This window comes from Phoca vitulina, unplaced genomic scaffold (genome assembly GCF_004348235.1).
Source record: "Phoca vitulina isolate PV1807 unplaced genomic scaffold, GSC_HSeal_1.0 scaffold8, whole genome shotgun sequence".
Lineage (NCBI taxonomy): Eukaryota > Metazoa > Chordata > Mammalia > Carnivora > Phocidae > Phoca > Phoca vitulina.
In genome coordinates this window covers 69,554,178-69,580,434 of record NW_022589711.1, presented here as the reverse complement: position 1 = coordinate 69,580,434, position 26,257 = coordinate 69,554,178, and the positions used below count along the sequence as shown (strand labels likewise).

Below are 26,257 nucleotides of genomic sequence, written 5' to 3'. Positions count from 1 at the left end.
ACTAATCAGCACTTTTCAGATTTTTGGCTGACAAACTGTTTCTGAAACAGGGAAAAAGTTAAATTCACGGTAACAAATAAATGTGTGTCTTGGTAGTGCTAAAAATTAGCTTATTTTTCAGACTTAACTTTTGTTCTTATTGAAAATTAAGATGTTTCATAAACTTTTGAACTCTTGTGTAGAACCATTCATGTTGGTCAGTTTTGTGTGCTTTCAATCTTCATTTTTCCCAGCTATTTTGAACCGCCTAAATAGTGTACCTTAAGCTTATGCAATCATTTAGGTTCTAATGGTAGGGAATTTTCAGTAAGTTGGATATAACTTTAGTAGCAGGTTTCCATTCAAGGACTGTACTTGCTAATTGTAGGTGCTTATTAAGGAGAATTCTCAGGTTTTATAGAATAAGTAAATGGATTTATGGGCCTTATTTATATGTGTATGTATGTATTTTAAAATGTTTATATGCTATGAATTTAACCGAAGTTGGGAAAACTAACCTAATTTATATACAATCAATTAATTGGTTCATTAAAATTTTAATTTTATTGTACGTAATAAAGAATAAAAAATTAATCTTTATTCTTTGTAGGTGAGGAGCTTACTTCGTGAATGGTAGTCAAACTTAAAAGGCACATTTTGGCTAATGAATCTTACCTTTTCGCTTAAGTGTCCCAAGGCAGCGTGGAGACTGTTACAGGCAGTCACACATACTAAAAAGAACAAAATACTCATTAACTAGAAACAACTATGAGCATTTTTAAGGCTCTGAAGCATACTGTCAGGCTTAATAATAACAGCAAATATTAGCTTAGTACTTGCTGTTCTGAGCACTTAACTAACTCATTTAATTGCTCCCATAGTCCTCTAAGGATAGATGTTATAATGATCCTTGCCTTATAGATAGGGAACTGAGGCACAGGGATGCTAATAAGTAGTAGTCCCAACCCCAGTTACTAAGTTGTCAGAATTCAGCAGTTACTCCAGAGTGTAGGCTCTTAACAGTTCTGCCTAGAGCCTCACTTGGTTTATAAGGTGAAATACTAATAGTTCATAGTATGCATAGCCTTGCATTTTTGTCAATGAGAACATGTCCTTTTAGAACACTGCTGTCCAATGGAATTTTCCAAAATGATGGCGATATCCTATCTGCATTATGCAGTAGGATGAACACTAATCGCATTGAGCACTTGAAATATGGCTAAGGTGACTGAGGGGTGACATTTTAAATTCTGTTTAATTTTAATAGCCACACGTAGCTGTAGTGGCTTCAGGATTGGACATTGAAGTTTTAGAGTCCAAGAGACCTGGGAGGAATTTATAGTTTGCGTTTTCCTGGGGAAATGACAACTTCTTGACATTTTGTGATTCAGTATCTTGACTTCACTAGGGTAGTCAGTGATTGTATCATTGAATAGTGATGATTTTAATGAGTGAAACTATTTTTACAAATCAGATAATTGAATGTTTAAAACAGTAATACCTAACAACCAACTTCTGTTTGATCATTAACATAAGACATGGTCAGCCTACCACATCTGGAGGCATCCCCTCGTTAATTCCTCCGTAGCTGAGCAAAAATTGCTTTGACGTTCCCTTACGCTTTTCAGCCTTGGAGAGGAGTTCTTGCTTGTAAAGAGTCCAGCTCCTTGGTCAAGCTTAACATCAAGGAATGATGATAAGATAGTAAAATGGACTTTGTGGGCCAAAGGCAGCTCTTAAGAAGCAAACATTGAGCTTTTCATCTTTCTCTACAGCTGAATTGTGTTGACAGAGTTCCCATCTATGAAAATACAGCAAGAAAACTCATGGGTAATGAAGCCAGGTTTCATTTCAGATGAGACCACATAAACTCTGGTATTGATGCCTCCTCTAACGTGCTTTCATCTAAGTCTTTATGAGGCTCTTAAACCTAATTATTTTAATCTTTTCTTTATGTTGATGAAAAGGGCCAGAGTGGTTGCTTCCATCAGCAACGGTGGGGATCTGAAATGCAGGCAAGCAGTGCTTCCAGATGGTGGCGGGTTTTGGACCTTAGCCACTCAGCAGACATAATTAAACATGTCTGCAGTTCTCAAACAGACCTTTTCTTTGTTTATGGGATTGAACTGTTATCATTAGCATTTAAGTGAAGGACTTGAAGTACTAGAGCCAGGTGCTATATCAGCTACTGTATTAAATACTGGGTCTGGAACTCTGCTTTGAAAGGTTTGTATGGAGAAGTTTCCGCAAACATTTGGGAATTAGGATGGCTGTGGGGTGTTTTCAACAGGTCTTGTTTGCTCACTTCCTGCTTGTCATTCTCAATGTAGCAAAGTTAGAATGTAGAGAGTCAGGATCTGATGTGAAAGTGGATTGGGACTTTCAGGCAAAAAGTATGGGATGGTCGGTGAAATCGGCCATATTCCTGGCTCCGGCACTCGCTTCTGTTTGAAGTGGAGCAGATCATTCAGTTACTGTGGACTTGGACTTCTCCACTTGGTAAAACTTCTTTCGGGATGGGAAACCACTTACCACGAGAAAGTGATTGGACTTCGTGAAAAGAGAATTATAGTTTATTTGTAGAATGAAAGATAGCTGTGAATAACATCTTCAAAAAAAATAAATGGGGTACCTGGGTGGCTCCGTCATTAAGTGTCTGCCTTTGGCTCAGGTCATGGTCCCAGGGTCCTGGGATCGAGCTCCGCATTGGGATCGAGCCCCGCGTTGGGCTCCCTGCTTGGCGGGAAGCTTGCTTCTCCCTCTCCCACTCCCCCTGCTTGTGTTCCCTCTCTTGCTGTGTCTCTCTCTGTCAAGTAAATAAATAAAATCTTAAAAAAAAAAAAAAGCTGTGAGTTCCCATGTTTAGTCTGACGGCCCCATTGCCAGTAAAGTCTCCATTTACACTTTTAATGATGATTTAAGGAGCAGGTGAGCATCATTTTTTTTTTTTAAAGATTTTTTATTTATTTATTTGACAGAGAGAGACAATGCAAGAGAGGGAACACAAGCAGGGGGAGTGGGAGAGGGAGAAGCAGGGAGCCCGATGCGGGGCTCGATCCCAGGACCCTGGGATCATGACCTGAGCGGAAGGCAGACGCTTAACGACTGAGCCACCCAGGCGCCCCTAGGTGAGCATCATTTAAAGACCTTTGGGACGTGTTTTGCTCATGCAGGTCACTGTATGGTATGTTCTGTAGCTAGTTCCCTTCTTCACTGAAGCTTTAGAACTAAGTCGGCCTTGTGGCGGGGAGTGATTGCACAGCTTAGGTAAGTGTAGGGACTGACTTGTTTTATATCCTCACCACTGAGAAACCGGCCATATTTTAGCCAGGAAAGAAAATTCACCTTTTTTTGTGTTTCCCCCAGCCTGCTTTCCTTACCACATGACCTTTAAGAACTGTTCTCTTCCTGGAAACCAAGCCTTCCCTTATGAATTTAGGACAGTGCTTGCTGCATCTCAAGCAAGGGCGATATCACAGGATGACGACTCCGGAGGAGGGCTTCATCGGGTTATGACCGTGCAGCAGATGTACTGAAATAGTTGCTTACAAATGAATTGACAATTGATGGGCCCTGTTTTTTCAGTCACTTAATGGAGTGTGTGAGTCTGTCTTGAGGGAGGTCTTTATACAGTTGATTGCGTATTGGTGCTGAGCTGCAGCCGGTGACTGTGGAGGCTGCCACAGGGGTGGCCCTCTTGCTGTGCAGCGATTCCAGAATTCCGCTGGGCCGGTATGCAGGTCTAGTTCTCGGTTTACAGATCCTGTGTGTTCTGTGACTTCGAAACCATACACGTGTGTGTGCTTACACGCATCCCTTCAGCCTGTGCACACACAGCAGCCTACACCACGGACACGGAATGACAGTTGAGCCTTGCACTCTTTCAGCACAAAGTTAAAACTTGACTCATTTAAAGATAGATTCGTTCTGTTTAAGAGCAGCCCTTTACCTTGTGCTTTTGCATGTTGTTACTTGTTTTAGTGAGGTTTGTAGCTTACGACCGGAGAATCTTGCCTTCTTGCTATTTGAGGCTGATTTCATAGTGCAGGATGTCTCCGGTATCTTAGTTTGCGACTTGATAGCAGGAGCTATGCTTTAAGGCCTGGAAAAAAATAAGGTAATTTAAAGTCTGTTTTGAGACCCATGCAGAGGAAGCTATTGCGTAACTATCGGGCACCTGAAACTTGGCAGGCCCCAAGTCCACTGGTGGCCGCAGTCACATGATTGATTACCAGTTGGGAACTGTAGTTAGCTTATTGCAGACCTACATCCCACATAACTGATGCTGTCATCAGTGTCAAACTACTCACCCTGTTCTGCCCGCTTCCTTCCAATAACAAAAGTTTGCCTTGCATGTGTGAAAGGGTGTGTGACTGTGTTTGTGTATGGAATTAGAGTTTTTAACCATGATCCAGTCACAACTGCAGGCCTACCTTGGAGGTATTATGAGTTTGGTTCCAGACCACCAGAGTAAAGTGAATAGCACAAGGAAGTGAATCCATTGAATTTTTTGGTTTCCCAGTGCATAGAAAAGTGAAGTTTGTACTATCCAATAGTCTGGTAAGTGTGCAGTAGCATTAAGTCTAAAAAAAAAAAGCCCATACCTTAATCAAAAAAAAAAAAAAAGCTAAACCATGTGAACTTGAGCAAGTTGTAATCTTTTTGCTCGTGGAGGCTCTTGCCTTGATGTTGCTGGCTGCTGACTGACTGGGTGGTGCTTGCTGAAGGTTGGGGTGGCTGTGGCAATTCTTAAAATAGGACAGCAATGAAATCTGCCACATGGGTTGACTCTTCCTTCACAAATGATTTCTCTAGCATTTGATGCTGTTTGATAGCATTTTATCTATAGCAGAACTTCTTTCAAAATAGGAGTCAATGCTGTCTAACCCAGACACTGCATTATCAACTAAGTTTGTGTAATGTTCTAAATTTTTTATTGTCATTTCAACCATCTTCACAGCATCTTCATCAGGAGTAGATTCCATTTTAAGAGACCACTTTCTTTGCTCGTTCGTAAGAAACAACCCCTCATCTGTTCAGGTTTCATCATGAGCTTGCAGCAATTCAGTCCCATCTTCAGGCTCCACTTCTAACTTTAGTTCTCTTGCTGTTTCTACCACATCTGTAGTTGTTTCCTCCACTGGCAGTCTTGAACCCCTCAAAGTCATCCATGAAGGTTGGAATGGACTTCTTTCAAAATTCCTGCTCATGTTGATATTTTGATCTCTTTCCATGAATCATGAATGTTTTTAATGGAGTCTAGAGTGGTGAATACTTTCCAGAAGGATTACAATTTACTTTCCCCGGTTCAATCAGGAGAATCACTGTCTATGACAGCTATAGCCTTATGGAATGTAGTCCTTACATAATAAGACTTGAACGTCAGAATTACTCCTGATTCATGGGCTGCAGAATGCATATTGTTTTAACAGACGTGAAAAAATATTAATCTCATTGTACATTTCCGTCAGAGCTCTTGGGTGATCAGGCGCATTGTCAGTGAACAGAAAGGAATCTTTTTCTCTGCACAGTAGGTCTCAACAGTGGGCTTAAGATATTCAGTAAACCATGTTGTAAACAGATGTCCTGCCATCCAGGCTTTTTATAGAGCACAGGTGGAGTAGATTTAGCATAATTCTTTAAAGGTCCTAGGATTTTCAGAATGGTACATGAGCATTGGCTTCAACTGAAAGTCAGCAGCTGCCTCAGCCCTTAGCAAGAGAGTCAGCCTGTCCTTTGAAGTTTTGAAGCCAGGCATTGACTTCTTTCTACCTAGAAAGTCCTAGATGGTATCTTCTTCCAATATGAGGCTGTTTTGTCTACACTGAAAATCTGTTGTTTAGTGTGGCCACCTTCATGAATTATCTTAGCTAGATCTTCTGGAGAACTTGCTGCAGCTTCTACATCAGCACCTGCTGCTTCCCCTTGTACTTTTATGTTACAGCGACGGCTTCTTCCCTCCAACCTCATGAACCAACCTCTGCTAGCTTTGAACTTACTTCTGCAGCTTCTTTTCCTCTCTCAGCCTTCATAGAATTGACAAGAGTTAGGGCCTTGCCCTGCATTAGGTTTTGGCTTAAGGGAATGTGGTGGCTGGTTTGATCTTTTATCCAGACCACTAAAAGTTTCTCTGTATCAGCAATAAGGCTGTTTCTCTTTCTTATCATTTGTGTGTTCACTGGAATAGCACTTTTTGTTTCCTTTAAGAACTTTTCCTTTGCGTTCACAACTTGGCTAACTGGTGCAAGAGGCTTAGCTTTTGGCCCATCTTGGCTTTCAATATTTTTTCCTCCCCAGGCTTAATCGTTTCTAGCTTTTGATTTCTACTGAAAGACTTGTGACTCCTCCTTTTACTGGAACACTTTGAGGCCATTGTAGGGTTATTAATTTGCCTAGTTTCAATATTGTCCTGTCTCAGAGTCAGGAGGTCTGGGCAGAGGGAAAGAGATGGGGGAATGGCTGGTTGGCAGAGTAGTCAGAATACACACAACATTGGATTATGGATTAAGTTCACCATTTTATATGGGTACAGTTTGTGGTGCTCCAAAACAATCATAATAATGACATCAAAGATCACTGATCACAGATGACCATAGCAAATATAATAATAATAATGAAAAAGTTTGGAATGCTGCGAGAATTAGGAAATGGGACACAGAGACACGAAGTGCGCAAATGCTGTTGGATAAATGATGCCAGTGTCCTTGTTTGTTGCCAGGTTGCCACAGTCCTTCAATTTGAGGCAAAACAAAAATCAAAAAACAACATCTGTGAAGTGCAATCATATGAGGTATGCTTGTATTTGAACTTGCTGATTTTAATAAGACATTAGAAAAATTGAAGATTCCATGCTTCTCCACTCTCTGTATTTGGGGAACCTGTGGGTTTCTTCCTATCAAGTTAATTAAGAGGAAGAAGGAAAAATTGTCCCAAATTGTGTCATCTTGTGCCCGGGGCCTAAAAAAAAAAGTACAGGGACAGACAGGCCTTTAAAACTTGGACAGTGACTAAAAATGTGAATTAATATAATTTTAAATGTTCATTGATGTTTATTCATGGAAGTTAAGTCGTTGTTTCCTGAGGGGTTTGCTCTTATGAAGTCATTTTGAACTCTTATGAAAGGAAATGGAGGGGTGGTGAAAATGTGGGTGGGACTGGACTGGCGGGAAATTGGATGAGCAGGTCTCATTAAAGCTTCCTTTTTACTTTGCTGCACATACTTAAAGATCGGGAGTTAATTTCTCTTTATGGGGGAAAATGTGGCAGGGGGCATTCCCATTTTAGAAATTTTAAGTTTTGTGACTTAAGATGGAATTTCTTTTTCTTTTTAAGACTTTATTTATTTGAGAGAGAGCAAGCATGGGGGCTTGGGGGAGGGCCAGAGGCAGAGGAAGATGCAGGCTTCACACTGAGCAGGGAGCCTGACCCGGGACTCGATTCCAGGACCCTGATATCATGACCTGAGCCAAAGGCAGATCCTTAACCGACTGAGCCACCCAGGTACCCCGAGAATTTCGTTTATTTAAGGTTATCGAATATTTTTTTTGTCAAAAAATGTTTTTCCTTGTCTTTCTGTCCTCTCAAACTTCAAAAGAAGAGGCTTATATTTTTTTCCTTAATGGTTTTTATCATGTTTGAAGTCCTGAGTTCTTTAAGTACTGACATATGTGCAAATGAAGTCCCCATTACCTTTTTATACTGAAAATTTATAGATCTGATTGTTAAAAGATAAGTACAGACTTTATTGTAGCTTTATATAAAAGAATTTTGATCGTAGGTACCAGGGAGGCCGTCTAATTCTTTATCCCAACTGGTGTCAAGGCCACCCGTATGACATTGTGACACATGGTCACCAGCCTGTGCTGGGATCATTGTGATCTACTAACAGGACAGTTGTACTAGGAGCCTGGAGACCTACTTCCTGTTCCGGGTGTGCCTGTAACTAAGGGTGAGTTTTTGAGTTGTGAAATGAAAGAATTGGACCAGGTGGTCACTAAGATTTCTTCCAGTTCTCAATCTCTGTGAATATCCATTGACAGAATGTCTTCAACTTTAAAAAGCAATCAGTTAATATATATTTTTTTGTCATCTTTCATTTTTATATTGAACCCAAATTGTCATGGTTAAGATAGGCTTTCTGTTGCACTGTTTTTTCATATATTTTGATCAGGACACACTGTGAGACACAGTAGCCCAGTAAATACACAAAAATATTTATGTATGTATAGCTGAATCAAAAGTTTCATAAATCAATACTTGCCTTTATTCTTTGTGATGCAGTTCTATACTATTCTATTTTCTTTAAAAGAATGCCAGTCAGCGACCCACTAAATTGATTATATGACCCAAGAATGGGTCTTGGCCTCTAGTTCAAAAAAACGCCACTCCATAGCAACCTAGAACAAGTTTGTTTCTTCAAACTCAACTCAAATTCAACTATAGTTCGCTTATTTGCCTTTAGTTCTTCTCTTTTACGGGCTTTAAGGTCCCTAGATTTTGAAGTTTTCCTTGTATGTTTTGATATTTTGACTCCCCACCATCACGGTCATCTGTCCCTAAACACTTAGTTTGTGCCCATCTTAAAAGTAATGGTGCCCAGGAGAAATATATCTCAAAATAAAATTTACTGCCAGGTCTTTTTCCTATCCCCTTTCCTACTAATGTCTACTGTGTGTTACATAATTTTTTACAAGTATTTATTCCACACACATTTACTGAGCACTGTTAGGACTGTTCTTGGTGCCTGGGGATACAGCAGAGAGCAAAACAAAACTTTCAGCTTTCAGAGAGTGTACGTTGTAGAGAATTGTGCTAGCTGCTAGGAGTAGGACCATGAGTCCTACCCAGGCCCTTGCCCGTAGAGCTTTAGTGCTCAGTTGCATGTGGTCTTTTATGGCTCTGTATTGTATGCTTATTAGGTATTTCCCTTCTGAATTGTGAGCTCTTCCTGCCTTTCCACTTGAGTACACATTTCAGCAAAGATGAAATGTCCGTTTCTAGGGACAGTGTATGTATGAAGTTTCCCTTTATTTGAATTCATTAAAAAAGTTAAGTGGAAATTAGAGTTAAAAAGATTATCAAAGAACAAAAATACTCAATTATTTTTCCTGAGTTTCAGGGTGGTTAAGGGAAGGTTGAAAGTTTCCATTATATGTGATGAAAGCCTGTAAATTCTATTCAGGTCACAAGGGGACTTCAGGTCTAGAGGGGTCTTTAACTTTTTAGGACAATGAAGTATACTTTTAAAATAAAATTACAAAAACAAAAAATAAAATAAAAATTACAACTGTTTCTAGAGTGACTTTGATATGGGTAAATTTGGACCAATGTTAAAACCAGTTTTAGAGATTGAATTTTTTAAAAAATGTCTATAAAGTTATATATTGGGGGGAAGAGGTTTAAGTGAACAAAATAAAAATGTGGTTCTTCAAAGTTTGCAGTCACGTTAGAAAATAAAATCTGCATACACAAAATTAAATAAATGAGTGATCAAGCCGAGTACAACTCCAGTATGATCGTAGGTAAATAGAATTATTCAAGAGAGTAACTGGAGACTTAACATTTGAAGTAGATGGAAATGGATTGATTAAAAAAAAAAAAAGATCATGTCTGTTTTAAGTCGAATATATTTTAAGGGATCTGAAGCACTTAAAAAAATCTGTGCTTAGGTGAAGTTGCATATTCATTTAAATAAAACTAGAATTTAAAAATAGAATTTCTTCTTTCTATTTAAAAAATTAACAAATTAGGATTTTTTTTTTTAAATGGGAGATGTAAATATATTTATAACATGAGGAAACTAATGTGTAGAATGAAAGAGCAAGGAAAGCAAGCCTTAAATGTGACATTTCTTCATTCAGATTGGGATTGCATTGATCTAGGGGCAGGAAAATCTTTATGAGGTGGCATTTTTCACACAGGCCTGCCTCTTCCTTTACCTTATTCTGAACTACCTATATATCAAAGCTTTCTAGTCCAAGTCAACAGGTGGAGATTTATGCTGGACTTACAAACAAAGCCCTAGAACATTACTACACTTAATTGTTGAATGCTCTCTCCCCCTTTCCTGGACAAAGATTTTGGCCTCCCATGTGGTTGTCTGAGAGAATTAATGGATTCTTCTCTGTGATCTCATGTAGAAGGGCTCCCACTATTGAAATATTTGACTTTTTTTTCCTCAAAGAAAGAAACTGGAATACTTTTAAGTTGCCTAGTAATTTAAGTTCACAAAGGTGAACTGAAAAAGTATTTAAACAACTAGTACTAAAATCACCTTAGGAAAAAAATAGCATATTTTTGTCTTCAGAGAGAATGATGCCTCGGAGCCAAAAATAGTAACCCAAATAAAATACACAGAAAAGGAGAATCTGTCTGGTTGTAGGATCCAAATTAGATTTCAGATCCAAGTCAGGATCCAGGCAAAGATCCAACTTAGATTCCATATTTTAAACTTTTTCTGTGAACTTCCACTTGACATTCTTTAAAGTGAAATGACACTTTGTACTAATTCTTAAAATGCCCCTCCCCTCCATTTAAAACATGTGAAAATAGTTACTTTTTAATATCGTCACGTAAATGGAATTTTGGGGTTTGGGAGGGTGAGCACAGTGCCCGGGTCCAACAGAATGCAGATCTCTGCCTCAGAAGAAGGGGAGAGGTGCCATTTGACCAATACCACAGTGTCTGTAGAAAGTGGAATTTGTGTGGAAATGGTAACTTTCATTTGTGTGGAAATGGTGAATTTCAGATTATGAAGGAATCTGCCTTTTCATCCTGGCTTCGCTGGGAGCCGTAGATTGAGGTAAATGTTTGAGTGTACTGAAGCATTTAGACTGTGGCAGATGAGAACATGGGCGCCTTTGCTTGAGGGCAATCTGCACAAAATGCACTTTATGCTAGCTTTCTGCCTGCTGCCACCCAGGTGTCTGTCTCCTCATCGGTTTGAGGGGCATTCCCTAAAATGAGGGAGGAAATTCAGATAATAGTTTTGGAGATTTCTGGCCAAGGCAGCCTTTTACAGGAAGTTTTTCTGGTGATGAGTGTCACACGATGGCCATGGGAATGTGTTTACTTGACTGTCTGTTGACGCTTTGATTCAGGAGATAAAGAACACATGCCCAAACTCCTATGTAGGTATTTTAGCAGCCTTTGAGATAATGGAACCCACACCCTATAGAAACTTGGAGTTGTACGGCTAGGGCAGGGATGGACATTTGTATAAATCAGCATCTCTCCAGGATTAGGGGGGCATCAAAAACAGGAATTCGTGATTTCTTATACTAAGTACTATCAATGTCATGCTGTGAAGCTACACAGTTAGAATCTGAGCTGAGGCCTCAGGATCTTCGCTGACTAGGGTAAAAGAATAGATCTGTATACATGGCAGGAATCTAGAAGGGTCCTCGTGCCTTTTAAATCCAGAGCAAGTCTCTGCCTTCCTCCAAAGCTGCTTGTTTGCCCTGGGTGGGATTTTGTGAGCCACAACTCCCAAGTGTTCCTGCTAGCTTAATAGGAGGAGAGACTAGGAAGAACAAACTGGCAAGTGAATTGGGTGGCTATTGACACAAAAGTCTTTAGATAGTTGGAAAGAAATTTTACATTTCAGGACATTTTTACCACCAAAGCAGAGGTGTGGGGATTATTCCTGTGTTGCCATTGTTGAGGTCTGTCTTTAGCACTCAATTCTGTACACACGAAAATGTGTGGAGGTGGCAAATGATGCCTGGATAGCCACAATGTGGGGAATTGTCACTGTCCTTGAAGATGATGAAGTTCAGCTTCTAGTGAGGGAAGACAGGACCTTAGAGCGTGTTTTAAAGTGAGGTGTTGGGTGAGGGAAGGCGGAGTTCTAATCAGTGCTGCTCCTTGTTTTTCGGGCTTCTGCTTTTCGTGAGAGAAGTATCGTTTCTGGAAATGAAAAGCATGGAGGCAGCAAATCTATTTCTTAAAAAAAAAAAAAGTCTGGATTTTTGCACTGCTGGACTGGCTGTTGATTTGGCAGCCTCGGTAACTGAGATCCTGGCTACGTGGCTGTGCAAAATCTCCAATGCTTGGTTTCAAATCTGAAGTCACAAACGGGGTCCTAAAACAAAGGAATGGCTTTAGAATAATAGAGGGGGGAGAAAGAGAAAAGATTGATAAATAGGCCAGTTACTATTTTTTTAAAATTGAATTAGGAGGTTGTTTAAACTCCTAAATCAAGAAAACAGAACTCAGCAGAAAAATAAGGTTTATCTTATAAAAAGTTCATATTTCACTCTTGGGCCTAGTTGTTAATGACATTCAGTTACCTGAAAGGATTATTAGGAGGGGGGGCATTATCCAGTTTCACTAATTGCCTTGCATCTGGGACTTTGGAAGACAATTGGCTGTCTCATGGATTGACTATTGAAGTTGAGTGTGGTTTAGCTATGACCTTATCCGGAGACTTCTTGCCCTTTTAGGTTGAAGACACCCTGTTGAATCTTAGAATTTTTATTTTTATTTTTATTTTTTTATTTTTTATTTTTTTTAAAGATTTTATTTATTTATTTGAGGGAGAGAATGAGATAGAGAGAGAGAGCATGAGAGGGGGGAGGGCCAGAGGGAGAAGCAGGCTCCCAGCTGAGCAGGGAGCCCGATGTGGGACTCGATCCCAGGACTCCAGGATCATGACCTGAGCCGAAGGCAGTTGCTTAACCAACTGAGCCACCCAGGCGCCCGAATCTTAGAATTTTTAGCAATAACTTGAAGGGGTGGGAACCTGCCCATGTGAGGTTTCATCTTGGCATAAAGCCAGAAGGCTCTGCTCTTGCCTGTAACTTAAATGTGGTTTGCTGGTAAACCCATCATGGGTTCAAAGTTGATATTTACTTAGTAAAAAGCCTAGAGGCCCAAAAGATGAACCGGTTAGAGTAGGGATCTCCTGTTGATTGTGTTTGTTAAGGACACTCCATGATTATGCATAAAATGTATGTGTCTAATAGAGTCTCTGTATCTGGTGGTTAGGTTTTTTGAAGGGCGAACTCATTTCCTTATAGCAACTTCCTTAGGAATTAGAATCAGTTACTTAAGTTGTTTCTCAGTATTTGGAAATAGTTGGTTAATGCTTTTTTGAAAATTGATTAACTGACCATCAGGATGTCATATTAGTCTAAGGTTTTAGTTTAAAAATTGATATGTAGAAGTTGGAGGTTGTGATTTATGAACCCTGTTTTTCCAAAGATTCATTTATTTAGTCAACTTTTTTTTTTTTTTTAAATCCCTGTATTCCTTTCAGGACTGATTCAAAGACACTGGTTTGTTACTAGTAGTTTTCAGTTAATATTAGATAACGTGAAGAGTCAGATTACCTTCTGGATTCCCCCATTTGGCTGCCAAAGAAATTTGCTTGTCTTACTTTACCTCACCAGTCATCTCTATTTTCTCCATTAATCAGAAATGTAACCATGGTTTCTGTGTTATCTTTTGTTTCATTGTCTTTCTGATCATTGTTCTCTTTGTTTTTTCTTTACATGGCACAAAAATTGATTTGAGTCTAGAATTTGAGGTAAAGTTAATTATGCTAATATTGTGCTTTTCCATAGTTGTGGTTTATAGGTTAAAATCTTAGGATTTTATTGGGGCGCCTGGGAGGCTCAGTCCGTTAAGCATCTGCCTTCAGCTCAGCTCATGATCCCAGGGTCCTGGGATCAAGCCCCACGTCGGGCTCCCTGCTCAGCGGGAAGCCTGCTTCTCCCTCTCCCTCTGCCTGCCGCTCCCCCTGCTTGTGCTGTCTGCCAAATAAATGAATAAAATCTTCATAAAAACAACTTAGGATCTCATTTCATACATATATTTCAAAATAGGGCACTGACTTGATACAAAAGTTATTTTTCTTAAATCTGTAATACACTGAATATATTTCTTGGAGGTTTTTGTGGGTTTTTGTTTTGTTTTTTTGTTTTTAGAGCAGTTTTAGACTCACAGCAAAATTGAGAGGAAGGTATAGAGATTTCTTAAATACCCACTGCCCTCCACACACACAGCTTCCCTCACCAGAGCGGTACATTTGTTAAAAGTGATTGACACTCCATTGACACATCATTATCACCCAGGGTCTGAATATATTTCTAAATGCAGAAAGTAAAATTGTGAACAGTCTTGTAAATTAGAAGGTTGAATGGCTGTGTAGGTAAGTTTAGTAATAGGTGACAGATTTTGTATTCATACCTGTTTGCCATTAGTCGTGCGTTTTGTCAGTTATTCCTCAGAGCAATTCGATTAACACATTAAGTTTTTGGGTTTAAGAAATGTACTTCAAAGTGTAAGGTAGTTAATGCTTACCTAATTGGCTAGGAAGAGCTTTTATTTCTTTTTAGGAAAATAATTTCCTCTTGTTTCACATTATCCAGCACATTGGTTGAGTGAGATTAATTGTTAACTTGAAACACATTTATTTTCTATGAATGTGAATACTCCCAGAGTACATTTGACACTTTGATAATACTTAATTGTGGATTAGGTTCATGGTTCCATGTGATATGTTGACATTCAAGTCAGGGGAGCCTATTACATTTATAGAAGTTCAATAACAAGAAACTCATCATTAGCTAGGATTGCAGGAAATAAGGAAATAAGTGTTTTGGCCTATGAAGTATGTATTGGAATTTTTTTGTACCTGTCTTGTAAAGTAATAAGGAAGTCCAACTACTATGTATTTTTTCTTTTGTAAACCTTTCTCCCATCCCCAAATAATTTGAATAAAGTCCTCTTTATTCCTGTCTGTTGTAGTCATTTACTTTCTATGGATAAATAGTATTCCTTGTTATTTGCAAGGCTGATGTAACAGCACAGCTGTTATATGCTTGGCATTTCTGCTTCTGGTGAAATGCTATTTGCGCAGATTTATCTGATCCAGATGTGTGACCAGCAAGTTACATTTCTAATTATAAGGATAGCCAAATTCCATTATAAGCACATCATGGGATTATAGGGCCAGGAGGTATCTTGAGAGGACATGTAGTTCATTCTCCAGCTTTTCAGCAGGACCACACTCCATAAACCACTCCAACACTGAACAAAGCAGCAAAGAATGTTCCACCCATGTATAGGCTGCATGTAGAATCATCAGAGTTATAACTGGAAAAAGAGATGAGTCCCTCTGGTCCAGCCCGCTTATTTTACGGGTAAACAGATTTTTGACTTAATCTGGATTTTTAGAACTCTTTCCCTAGCACTTACTCTGCAGTCTTCTGAAATGGCCCGTGCCAAGGGAGACAGGGTGGAAGACTTGATTGGAAATGCCAGGGACAGATTCAGATGTAGCTCTCTGGTTACTTAATTTAGATGAGGTAAGGATTAGGGATAGCTGGATTCGATTGGAATTTATTAACTGTTTCTGAAACCTAATGGGGAGGTACTTTATTATGTAGGAATATGTGTATGTGTTTGTGGACTTCAGTTCTAAAGTGCTAAAGAAATTAGGCCTGTATTTGGGACAAGATAGTTTGCAAGTGTTGTATATAAGCTTACCGGGAATGACATCTATGAGTAAATATGTGAATCTTCAACTTGACTTGGCATTGTTGGGTCTGGGGTTTGATTCAACCCGAAGCTAATAGTTAGGCTGTGGCTGTTTGCTCCATGCTGGCAGAAGACAAGGGGGTCCCGTGCCCCAGAGGCATGCCGAACAGCCCGAACATTCGCTTGCCTGTATCAGTGCCTCCTTGTCCCCAGGGCCCACAGGGGTGATACGGAGTGTCCAGATGGAGCTGCACACGCGGGGGATTGTGTTTCTGCTGAGCGACGTTAAGCTTGGGGGAATCCACTGCCTTCTTTTTTTTTTTTCTTTTTTTTTTTTTTTACTGTGCAGCAAGTGAACTTGCTCTTTATCCAGAGGAGAAACCTCATCCTCCCTGTCAAGGTTGTTCGCTGCAAATGAAACTGAGAAATAGCCTAGGTACAGAATGGGCGGGGCCTTGCGTTTTTGGTTACCTGGCAGGACGCGTAGGAGCACAAGAGACTGATGGAGTGGGTCTCACAACAATAGTGCCCTGTAATTTCTGTCCATTTCTGTGTGGTAAGAAAGAGATGATCAAATATAATGCGTTACTAGCAACTTCAGAGAGAGTGAAAGACATGATGTAGCTGTTAGGAAGCAAATTCATAATAAGGGAAAATGATCAGCTGGATAATCAGGAGAATGAAAATGGGAGGAAAATATGAACAACTTCATTTTATTTCTTCTGTAAATTGACATCTTATTACGGTACTTCAGGATGTGGTTAGATCATATTAAATGATCACAACCAAAACGTGAGGGATTATACATCTTGTTTCTACACTGTTAAGTCCATGTATCCTTTGTGAAATGAAAGTGGTAGCCATGTGGACCTAGGAATAGGTTTAGCTCTTTTCTTCACTGCATTGTGGCCTTAGGTTTTATTATTATTTGTATTTTGTTTAAAAAAAAATTAAATTGGGGGCACCTGGGTGGCTCAGTTCGTTAAGCATCTTGGTTTCAGTTCAGGTTTCAGTTTAGGTCATGATCTCAGGTCGTGAGTTCGAGCTGGGTGTGGAGTCTTGTTTGAAATTCTCTCTCTCCCTCTTCCCCTGCCTCTCCCCCTGCCTCTCCTCCTGCCTCTCTCTCCCCCTGTGTGCTCTCTCTCCCTCTTTTTCTCTCTCAAAGAAATTAAAAAAAAAAAAAAAAGATTTAAACAGTAGGGAGGTATAAAAAAGTAAAAGCCTTCTTTTCATCACACTCTCCCTACCCAGTCAAAGTTCATAGAGGTTGCCATAGTTCTGTGGCCTTTGGATCAGTCAACATCAGAAGGGAGAGGAAATGTTAATAATAGTTGTAGTGGCTACTTGTTGCATCTGAAGGATAGGATCTAATAAGCTCTGGGGCCATTTAAGAGATCTTCTGAATGCCTAGAAAGATTTAAGAGGCAGTATTATTCTATCACTAAAATATTATAATATGTTCAGTTTTCTCAAATAATAGCTGAAGATTGCCTTATAATAAGGGGTGTTAAGTAGGCCGGGTAACAGTATCTTTATTTGAGGGATAGGGAACTGTAGCATACAAAAATGATTTGCCCAGTTAGAGGTCAGCCATGTTAGGCTTTGTAACTGCTTAGAAAACATTTTGGCCCCAGCAAAGTCTTTGTACCACATGCAACTAAATATGTAGTACTCTTAATTCCACTTACCTTGCTCTGTTTTTAAACATTCAGTATCACTTTCTTACACACTACAAAACTTATGTATTGTGTTCATTGCTTGTTTCCTTCCTCAAGAATGTAAACTCCAGAAGAAGGGTTTTTGTTTGTTTTTTTTTCTCCCGTGCGTTGGTGAATTTCCAATGTCTGCAACAGCTTCAAACTCACAGTAGGTGCTCAGTAAATTGGTGATTAAATGAATCAGCAGGTGGTATACATATAGCAGATGGTGCTGTAAATTGATGAGACATGTCTTAGATTATGTGTCCAGCCCAAAGCTGGATATCTCTGATTGGACATGTCCAGGTGACATTGGTTGTTCCCTCTGATTTGATGAGATTGAATTTGTAAACTGGGCAGAAGGATGGAGCCTGCAGATTTTGTTTTTTTTGGCCTTGCACTGTGTGTTTGTTTGTTTTGTTTTTTAATTTGGAAGCAATACTTAGAAATGAATAGATTTCACATGAAATGAAATTTCTGTTTTTTTCTCGAAAACCTGGCAGTATCAGCCTGCATTCCTGCATGGTAGCAAGGGCTGAGCTGAGTTCTCTGGTTTTTTTGTTTTTTGTTTATTTTAAAAGACTTTATTTGCGAGAGAGAGCACGAGCGGGGGGGAGGGGCAGAGGGTGAGGGAAAAGCAGGCCCCCCCCCCCCCCCCGGGATCTGAAAGCAGACACGCTTCACCGACTGAGCCACCCAGGAACCCCTGAGCTCCTGTGTGTAGTGGTCCCCACCACTCTCCATTGACTCCCGATGCTGAAGCTGTCAGTTTTTTTGCCGTCATGTGCGTTCTTTAATTCTTCAATTTCTAACCACAAAGAGATCTTTCTCTCTAGCCATGTTTTCCAAAAGAGGGAAAAAGGAAAGGTAGGCCACTTTAGTCATTGACGTTACCTTCTTGGCTCCTGTAGGCATCTGAACAGCGCAGCCCCTTGATGTAATGATTATCTAAGATCTCCACCTCTTTTAGGTCTAGCCTTTTTATGATTATAGCTGTGATTGCGGATGGTATGCAAGGGGGAAGAGCGAGCTGCTCAGACTTAGAGGAATGAGCTTCAGTGCTTTGACTGTGAAGTGGTAGCATGGAATGTGAGTCTGGGGAAAAATGCTTCCTTTGTTGAACTGTTAATGCGTAATTGGTTCAGATGTTGAAAGTGCACGGCCGCGTTGAATGCTCAGGTACAGCATTAGAAGGGCCCTAAAGGTATATGTTCTCCATCTGTGCATTTCCTGTCCACTAGAGAGATTCAGTTTTTCTGTTTGTAGTGGTGGCCTGAAATGCAAAAGATGGAGAAAACATTTTATTGTTTGGGGAAAGTGATACTTCATTCAGGGAAAATGAATGTTGTAGATTTGTTTTTGTTTTGAGGACTTGTAAGTTGAGCCTTGGATCCCTTTTAATAGAATAAATGGCATACTATTCCTAGGGGAAATTTGAATAACTAGACAGTTTCAAATCATGTTTAATGTGGGAATGTGACTTATATTCTGATAGTATGTGGGTGAAGAAGATTGTACAGTCCGTCCTTTAGACTTCTGAATTGCTTACTTGATTATGGAGGTAACCAGCGGATCCAATTTTCTTTGACTCTACCTAAAAGTTGGACTAAGAAACAATGTAAGTAAAGTGCTAATAACATTTCATGACTCTATAAAATAGAGATTTCACATAAGTTCATTAGGAGAGTTGAAAATAATTAGGTAGCTAGAGCGGTATTACCCAAAGAGCATTATCTGGTGTATGCTAGCTTTTGAGACAAGTTTGTGTGTTCAAAAAAGTTTGACCTTGTTGAGATTCTCCGTGCATATTAGTTCTTGGAAGCCTGGTAGTACAGAACCTCTAGCTATTCCATCTAGAGGTTTCAAGCTTGGTTGATAGAATTGTTTTTCCATATAAGATGTATAAGTACGAAGCAGAATATTCCATGTCATATATTTTGGAAATTCCCACCTGGATGGATTTAGGGGAAAAAAATTCAAAACTGATACAACATGTAGTTGGCTCCTGTTTCCATATGGATTTATCTGTTTCCCTCACTTTTACTTGGGTTTGCAGTTACTTTTCTTCCACGCTACTCCCAGGAATATTTTGCAGTGACATGGTTAAAACTTAGTGTAGAATCCAGATGGAACGTAGAGTCTAATTTAGAGTCATCTTGTTTAGAAAACAAATCTATCTGTATCGATTCCCTATTTTTTAGGTAATGTGCTTCTAGTTAAGGTACATGAATTACCTGTATTGTAAAGTACCATTATTAGGTGCGGTCATCTTTTCCTTGCACTGTTGCTCTTTCCTATTACTAACTTAGGTAAGACTTGTTTTCTCTGAGAGCCTCAGTAGTTGCCTGGTTTGGGACTTTGCAGATAGAGGCTGATGGGGGTGGGGGGGATGGGAGGGGAAGGCGGGAGGATAATGAACAGTTTGGAATTTGATAAGCAAGAGTTGGTGTATGTGTGAGTGGTGTGGTAAAGAGCTTATAAGTTGGTTGAGTTTCCTTTATAAACCCTAAGTAGAAAATATGTTCAGAAATTTGAAGTGATTGGAGAGGCGCAAGAAACCTTACCCTTCCATTAATCAGTGGTGTGACCTCTCAAAAATAAGGGACGGATTAGATACTCTTGAAGGTGTGGCTGATTTAAAAACAAACTTAAAAAAAATTTCATTGCAAATTTTTAAATGCTGAGGTTGCATTTTCGAAATGTGTGTACGTTGTAACATGCTAGAAGGGAAATCAAACCCTCATGGTAGAAAAAAGTGAATGCTGATGCAAAAATATGATTTGGAATCTGGTATTTGCCAGGGGCTACAAGATTTAAACGGTTCTGTATTTGTGACCTCCTTATACGACGTGAAGGCTGCAGGAGAATTTGAAGTTGTAGGGCGGACCTTATTCAGAGATCTTCAGGACACAGTTCACTATAGCAAGAAATGATAGTCCAGTATCTACCACTTCTGCCTTCAGATCTTGAAGTTTTTAACATTCATCAACCAGCCACTCAGTTTCAGAGTAAGTAATGAGAAGCTGAGCACCAGAGAAGTGCTTGCCTCATCTTGTTCCTGGAAAAGCCAGCAGCCTAAAAATGCTTGTCATTCAAGGTGTGACCCGAATGAGTGTTGTACAGCTATTGTAATTTTTCTTTAAAGATACGTGGCTAAACAAAGTACTTTCGAGGGAACATTTCTTCTAAGTAGACCTTTACTTATGACTTATCCGAAACTGGGGAGACTGCTGTCTAAACAGAATTTAGAATTGGGAGGGAATGGGAGATGACCTCGTCCAGCCACACCATGTTGCAGATAGACGTAGGCTCCGAGAAGCCCAGGTCACACAGCTGGCATATGTAAGAGAACTTGAATTAAATCCAGATCTTCGGATTGCCACCCAGATCCCGTTCTTCATATCATGGAGGTGTCAGGCAATGTGTCCCGTGCTAGAATTTCTCGTGAAATCTTTAAAAAATGGGAAGATCATCTACATACAGCAAATTACACAGATCTGCATCTTCATAAGTATATTTTGATATGTAATTGATCTTTTTTTGTAAAAAAATAAAAGTATGATCTTATTATTTGTGTTGACAGCATTCTCTTAGGATATGTGTGATATTTAAAACAATTAGCTTGTACAGAAGGTATAAAAAAAAGTAGTATTTTTACTCATTTATCCAGCAGTTAGACTTTTAAGATATATAGACAATGGCCAAATAATATTCAGGGTTCTGGTTTAAGTGATAGGGAAATAAGCTTTCTTATGGACTGAGTAGGGATTGGGAGAGAAGTGATTTGTCTTAGTGTTGAATTTCATGGAATTCGCTTTGAATAAATAGTATTATCAGTGTGCTGTGAGTTATTTAATTTTTATCTTTTTAAGATTTTATTTACTTATTTGACGGGGAGAGAGAGAGAGAGCGCACAAGCAGAGGGAGCAGCAGAGGGAGAGGGAGAAGTAGGCTCCCTGCTGACTGAGCAGGGAGCCCGATGCGGGGCTCAATCCCAGGACCCTGGGATCATGACCTGACCCGAAGGCAGACTCTTAACTGACTGAGCCACCCAGGCGCCCCTAAGTTATTATTTTTTAAAGATTTTTATTTTTAAGTAATCTCTACACCCACCATGGGGCCAAACTCAGTACCCTGAGATCAAAAGTTGCATGTTCTATGGACGGAGCCAGCCAGGCGCCCCTTAGTGCTGTGAGTTTTTTAAACTCACAGTGAGTAACTAATCTCTGTAGGACTTTGCAAAGTAAAAATTAGCTCTGAACAAATGATTTCTTTTATTATTCTTATTTCTGAATGAAGTTTATTAATCAAGAATATGCAAAAACATCTTTTAGAATGTATGTTGTTAGGAGTATAATAAAGAATTTGGGGCAGGATGTTTTACCACAGGATTTTCTTAACCCCTGGGGAAAAAAACGGTCAGAATTTATTAGGGGTGAGGAAATTTCCTCCGTGAGTGTTGGAAACAGTGTGATGCGGTACAGCTGTCTGCAGATGTTTGGAGGATTCCCACGGGACGGTCAGTCCTGAGTCCTCATCAGTTGATTGAAGGTAGGGGGTAGCCGGCAACATACACCACCCGCAAGTTGAATGTCAGCTTTATTAAGCCTTCAGCAGTATGATTTTAGATCGTAATTTCAATCATAGCAATATTGTAATACCTTTTTTTTTTTTTTTTTTTAATATTTTATTTATTTATTTGACAGAGAGAGACACAGCGAGAGAGGGAACACAAGCAGGGGGAGTGGGGGAGGGAGAAGCAGGCTTCCCGCGGAGCAGGGAGCCAGATGCGGGGCTCGATCCCAGGACCCCAGGATCATGACCTGAGCCGAAGGCAGACGCTTAACGACTGAGCCACCCAGGCGCCCCGCAATATTGTAATACCTTTGACAGAGGATTTGGGAACCCTAAAAAGAGAAGATTCCAATCAGGCTGTCTTGGAAAGATCAAGCACATGGAGGTTTGAAAATCTCACTCACCATTCATTATTACTGAGAATGTAGCTCAGTTACATAGTTAGCCAAGTGTGCAAAGCCGGATTTCCAGCGTCTGCACAGTGCCAGGTGTGTAAGATACCCGGGAAGTGTTTGAACAGCCGACGGAATGAATTTTCAGATCTGTCCACTCAACTTGTTATGACTCCAATCACACATATGATTTCCACATATATCATTCATTTGTAGGAGTGCTCTGGTTGTGATTTGTTAAATGAGTTGAGTGGGTGTGTTTAATCCTAAATCTGTTTTTTTTTTTTATAGTTATAAACCTTTTTTGTTGAAGTATAATTAACAATGTTTAATATTAGTTTAGGTGTACAACATAATGATTCAACTATTCTATACATTACTCAGTGCTCACCATGATAAGTGTGGTCATCATCTGTCACCAAATGTTTTTATAATCTTGTTGACTATATACCCTATGCTGTACTTTTCATCTCTGCGACTTATTTTGTAATTGGAAGTTTGTACCTCTTAATCCCCTGACCTATTTCATCCATCTTCCCACCCACCAATCTGAAATCTTAATTATTAGACGTTGCTTAACATTTTAAAAAGTCAGTCACTTTTGAATGATCAGATATTAATATGGTCTTTGAAATGTTGAAGGAATTAGAGGTGGAGACGGGCGACTTTGTTGCTGCTTCTCGCCCCGCACCAAAAGTACCTCCTCTTTCCTGCCCCCGCAGTTCTTGATCTGCCGAGAACACCTAAGTGGGGAGGGTCTGTGGTGCTTTTTCTAACCAGTGGGTAGCAAATATGTGACATGCGCCGCCCCCCCCTTAACCTCAGGGCCTTGGCAGCCTTCTCTCATTACCACTGAACCGGTGCAGTGAATCTTTCTCAACACTGTTCTCTAGGCAGGCACCAAATTAATTGGATGGGCACGTGAGAAGAACCCTAGGGCTCCCACCAAACACACGGTAGGGGACTGGAGAAGGGTCTGTGCCTAGGAGCAGAGAAAGAGTTCTTGGTAGAATCCGGATACTCCAGGTGTCCTGATTCTCCGGGGTAGTATTTATCATCACTTTGCTCTCTCGTGTGGCAGGATAAGGTTATGAATATAAATTGATACCCTTACTTAGGGTCCAGCTCACAAAACTAAAACTAAATCATTCTTTACCTTGTTTGATCTGGGTACTGCAGATAAGGTGGGCAAATTTCATTTTTTCATCCCAGTCATCTCTTCATTCTCTATGAAGAGTTTGAAAAATAATTTAGCAAAATTAGGCTGGGATTGGGGAACTGGGGAGCAGGAGTAGAATAGAATACAACTTCTGAAGTACTTGGGAAAATATGTTTTAAGTAGCAGCTGTTAGAGGTACAAGTGTATCTTATCTGTTAAGTAGAGCAGATAGGGGTTCCACTTGGCAGTGCTGTTGAAAGGTTTAGCTGCGTTTGAATTTGCTGTTGCAATTGCTTCTTATATATTTAGATGGCCTTTCCTCAATTAATTTGAATTACCAAGGTTTTACTCTATATATATTAAAATGTATAAAAGACAGTCCAATCTGAAGAAATGGATATTTTCTCTTAATTTGCAAACATCTGAAAAATATTAGAAATTACGAAGTCAGATATTTTGTAGATTTATTTATTCTTTTTAAAGATTTTATTTATTTTTTTTAAGATTTTGTTTGACAGAGAGAGACACAGCGAGAGAGGGAACACAAGCAGGGAGAGTGGGAGGGGGAGAAGCAGGCTTCCTGCGGAGCTGGGAGCCCGATGTGGGTCTCGATCCCAGGACCCTGGGATCATGACCCGAGCCGAAGGCAGACACTTAATGACTGAGCCACCCAGGTGCCCCTAAATATTTTATTAATTTGACGGGGAGAGAGAGAGCGAGATAGAGCACAAGCATGGGGAACGGCAGGCAGAGGCAGAGGCAGAGGGAGAGGGAGAAGCAGGCTCCCCGCTGAGCAGGACCCTGGGAACATGACCTGAGCCAAAGGCAGACACTTAACCAACTGAGCCACCCAGGCGCCCCTATTTTTTTTTTTTTAAGATTTATTTATTTATTTGAGAGAGCGAGAATGAGAGAGAGAGAGAGAGAGAGAGAGTACATGAGAGGGGGGAGGGTCAGAGGGAGAAGCAGGCTCCTCGCTGAGCAGGGAGCCCGATGTGGGACTCGATCCAGGGACTCCGGGATCATGACCTGAGCCGAAGGCAGTCGCTTAACCGACTGAGCCACCCAGGCGCCCAGGCGCCCCTATTTTGTAGATTTAGAAATGGGCATTGTAATATCGAGCACTCTGTAATTTCCTAGTCTGGGAGAGAGAGAGTGTGTGTGTATGCATGTGTGTGTGTCCCTGTGTATTTGTTTTGGAGCATCTTGGAGTTCAGCTTTACAAAGTTAACTTTGTCACTACAGTTGCTGGAAATATAAGAATGCATATCTGTACCTATAACATGTGATTCAAAGTTATTAGCTTCTTCAGAAAGTTGGCTTTTCGTAGTAGGCAGTGTCTTTTGACACACATTTTCACGTGGAATTTGTATTTATTCATCTTGACAAGAGTAGTCACTGAAGAGCAATTTTCAGAACTGTGTTGCTTCCAGTAATATTACCCGAGCGCTCTGGCATTTTACTGGCCTTGCGTTGTATGGGGGTGGGGGGCGGGTAGAGGGCTGTAATGAATGTCCGTAGCCCGCCTCAGAGAATAAGATTGCAGATTGCTCACAAGATGGGCCAGCTATCTTTGTTCATTTTGTGCCGTGGAGTGTACCTCTAACCTTAACCACTTTCTCTGAAATGCTGTCTTCAAGCCATCATTACTGGCAGAAAAACCAACACGTTACAGGTGTTTTTGATACTGGTTGGTAGTGTTGGAAAAGAAGAACAGCAAATACCCTATGTGAGACAGAAGCAGTACGGAAATTAGAGGTCTCCCCACACAAAAGATCTGTATGGATACCTCAGCAAACCCAGGAAGTCTGTGAAGAGCCTGCAGCTACGGGAGTGACTTCTTAGGTATCCAGGAACTCCTCCCATAGCTGAGCGCTTTCCATATGCCACACCCTGTCCTGGTATCCTGAGGACCCTTTAACAGGTATGCTTTCTCTAGCCTGTAAAAAAAAGGCTCAAGTTATTTAACGTATCCATGCATTAAATTAAGTAGGGGGGAAAAGTTGCACAAGACACATTATTTGGATGTAACAAGGAAATTGAATGGAAGAAAGTCTGCTCATCTGGAATTTTTCTGGAGTCTCTCAGAGATGCTCAAGCTATCAGATGTGGAAGAAAGTCTGGTAGTCAGTCACACTTGTTTCACACTTGAGGATATGAATGCCCAAAGGGTTCTCAGTAGAGGTCATCGTGAACTGGAGTAATTTTGAGGTAGCTTTAAGTAGCAGATAAGGCCTGGACAGAATGGTTGGATCTCCCAGGAGGAGGAGAGTAATAACAAGAGCAGAGGTTCAGTGGTTGTGTGCTCCCTGGAGAGTCACAGGTTAGAAGGGACGGTTGTGCAGGCAGAGTGGGAAATACATTTATATGGGGTGGGTGACTAGAGTGCTTGTATCAGGCCTGAGACACATTTTTGAGGTGCGGAATCTACAAAGTCTATATATATGGTGTTGGGGAAAAAGCTAAGGCCATGTTAACTTCACCGCCTTTTATGACTTTTCTGGGGTGGTTAGTAAAAATGCGCATCCTCTGCCCTTGTTCTGAGGCAAGATATCCAGGCCTCCCTCCAGAGATTCTGCTCTGTGGTGGAATTGAGGGATCTGTATTTTTAAACAGTTTTATTGAGGTATAATTCACATACCATAACGTTTACTCATTTAAAATGTAAAATTCAATATTCTAAAGCATATTCACAGGATTATACAACCATCGCCACTATCAGATTCCAGAACATTTTTGTACCTTCTAAAAGAAACCTTGTCCAACCAGTTCGCTGTCACTCCCGACTCCACCCCCGCACCCAGCCAGCCACCAATCTACTTTCTGTCTCTAGAAGTTCACCTCTTCTGGACATTTCGTATAAAGGAAATCATATAATATATGTGGCCTTTTGCGACTGGCCTTTTTCACGTAGTGTATTTTTTTTTTTTTAACCCACAAAAATGTTTTTTTTTGGGGGGGGGAAGCAGAGA

General features: G+C 40.2%; 1 protein-coding gene across 3 annotated transcripts in view; it reads left to right on the top strand.

Annotated features, from left to right (window-relative positions):
- FNDC3B (fibronectin type III domain containing 3B) overlaps positions 1–26,257 on the top strand; it is a 336,841-nt gene that overhangs the window by 28,637 nt on the left and 281,947 nt on the right. The window contains exon 1 of one of the 3 annotated variants that reach the window (XM_032407207.1): positions 6,164–6,769. The exons of the other annotated variants lie outside the window; for them this stretch is intronic. The gene's annotated coding sequence lies outside the window, so the exon portion shown is untranslated. Of the gene's footprint in view, positions 1–6,163; positions 6,770–26,257 lie in introns of those variants that run through there. 3 annotated transcript variants of the gene reach the window in all.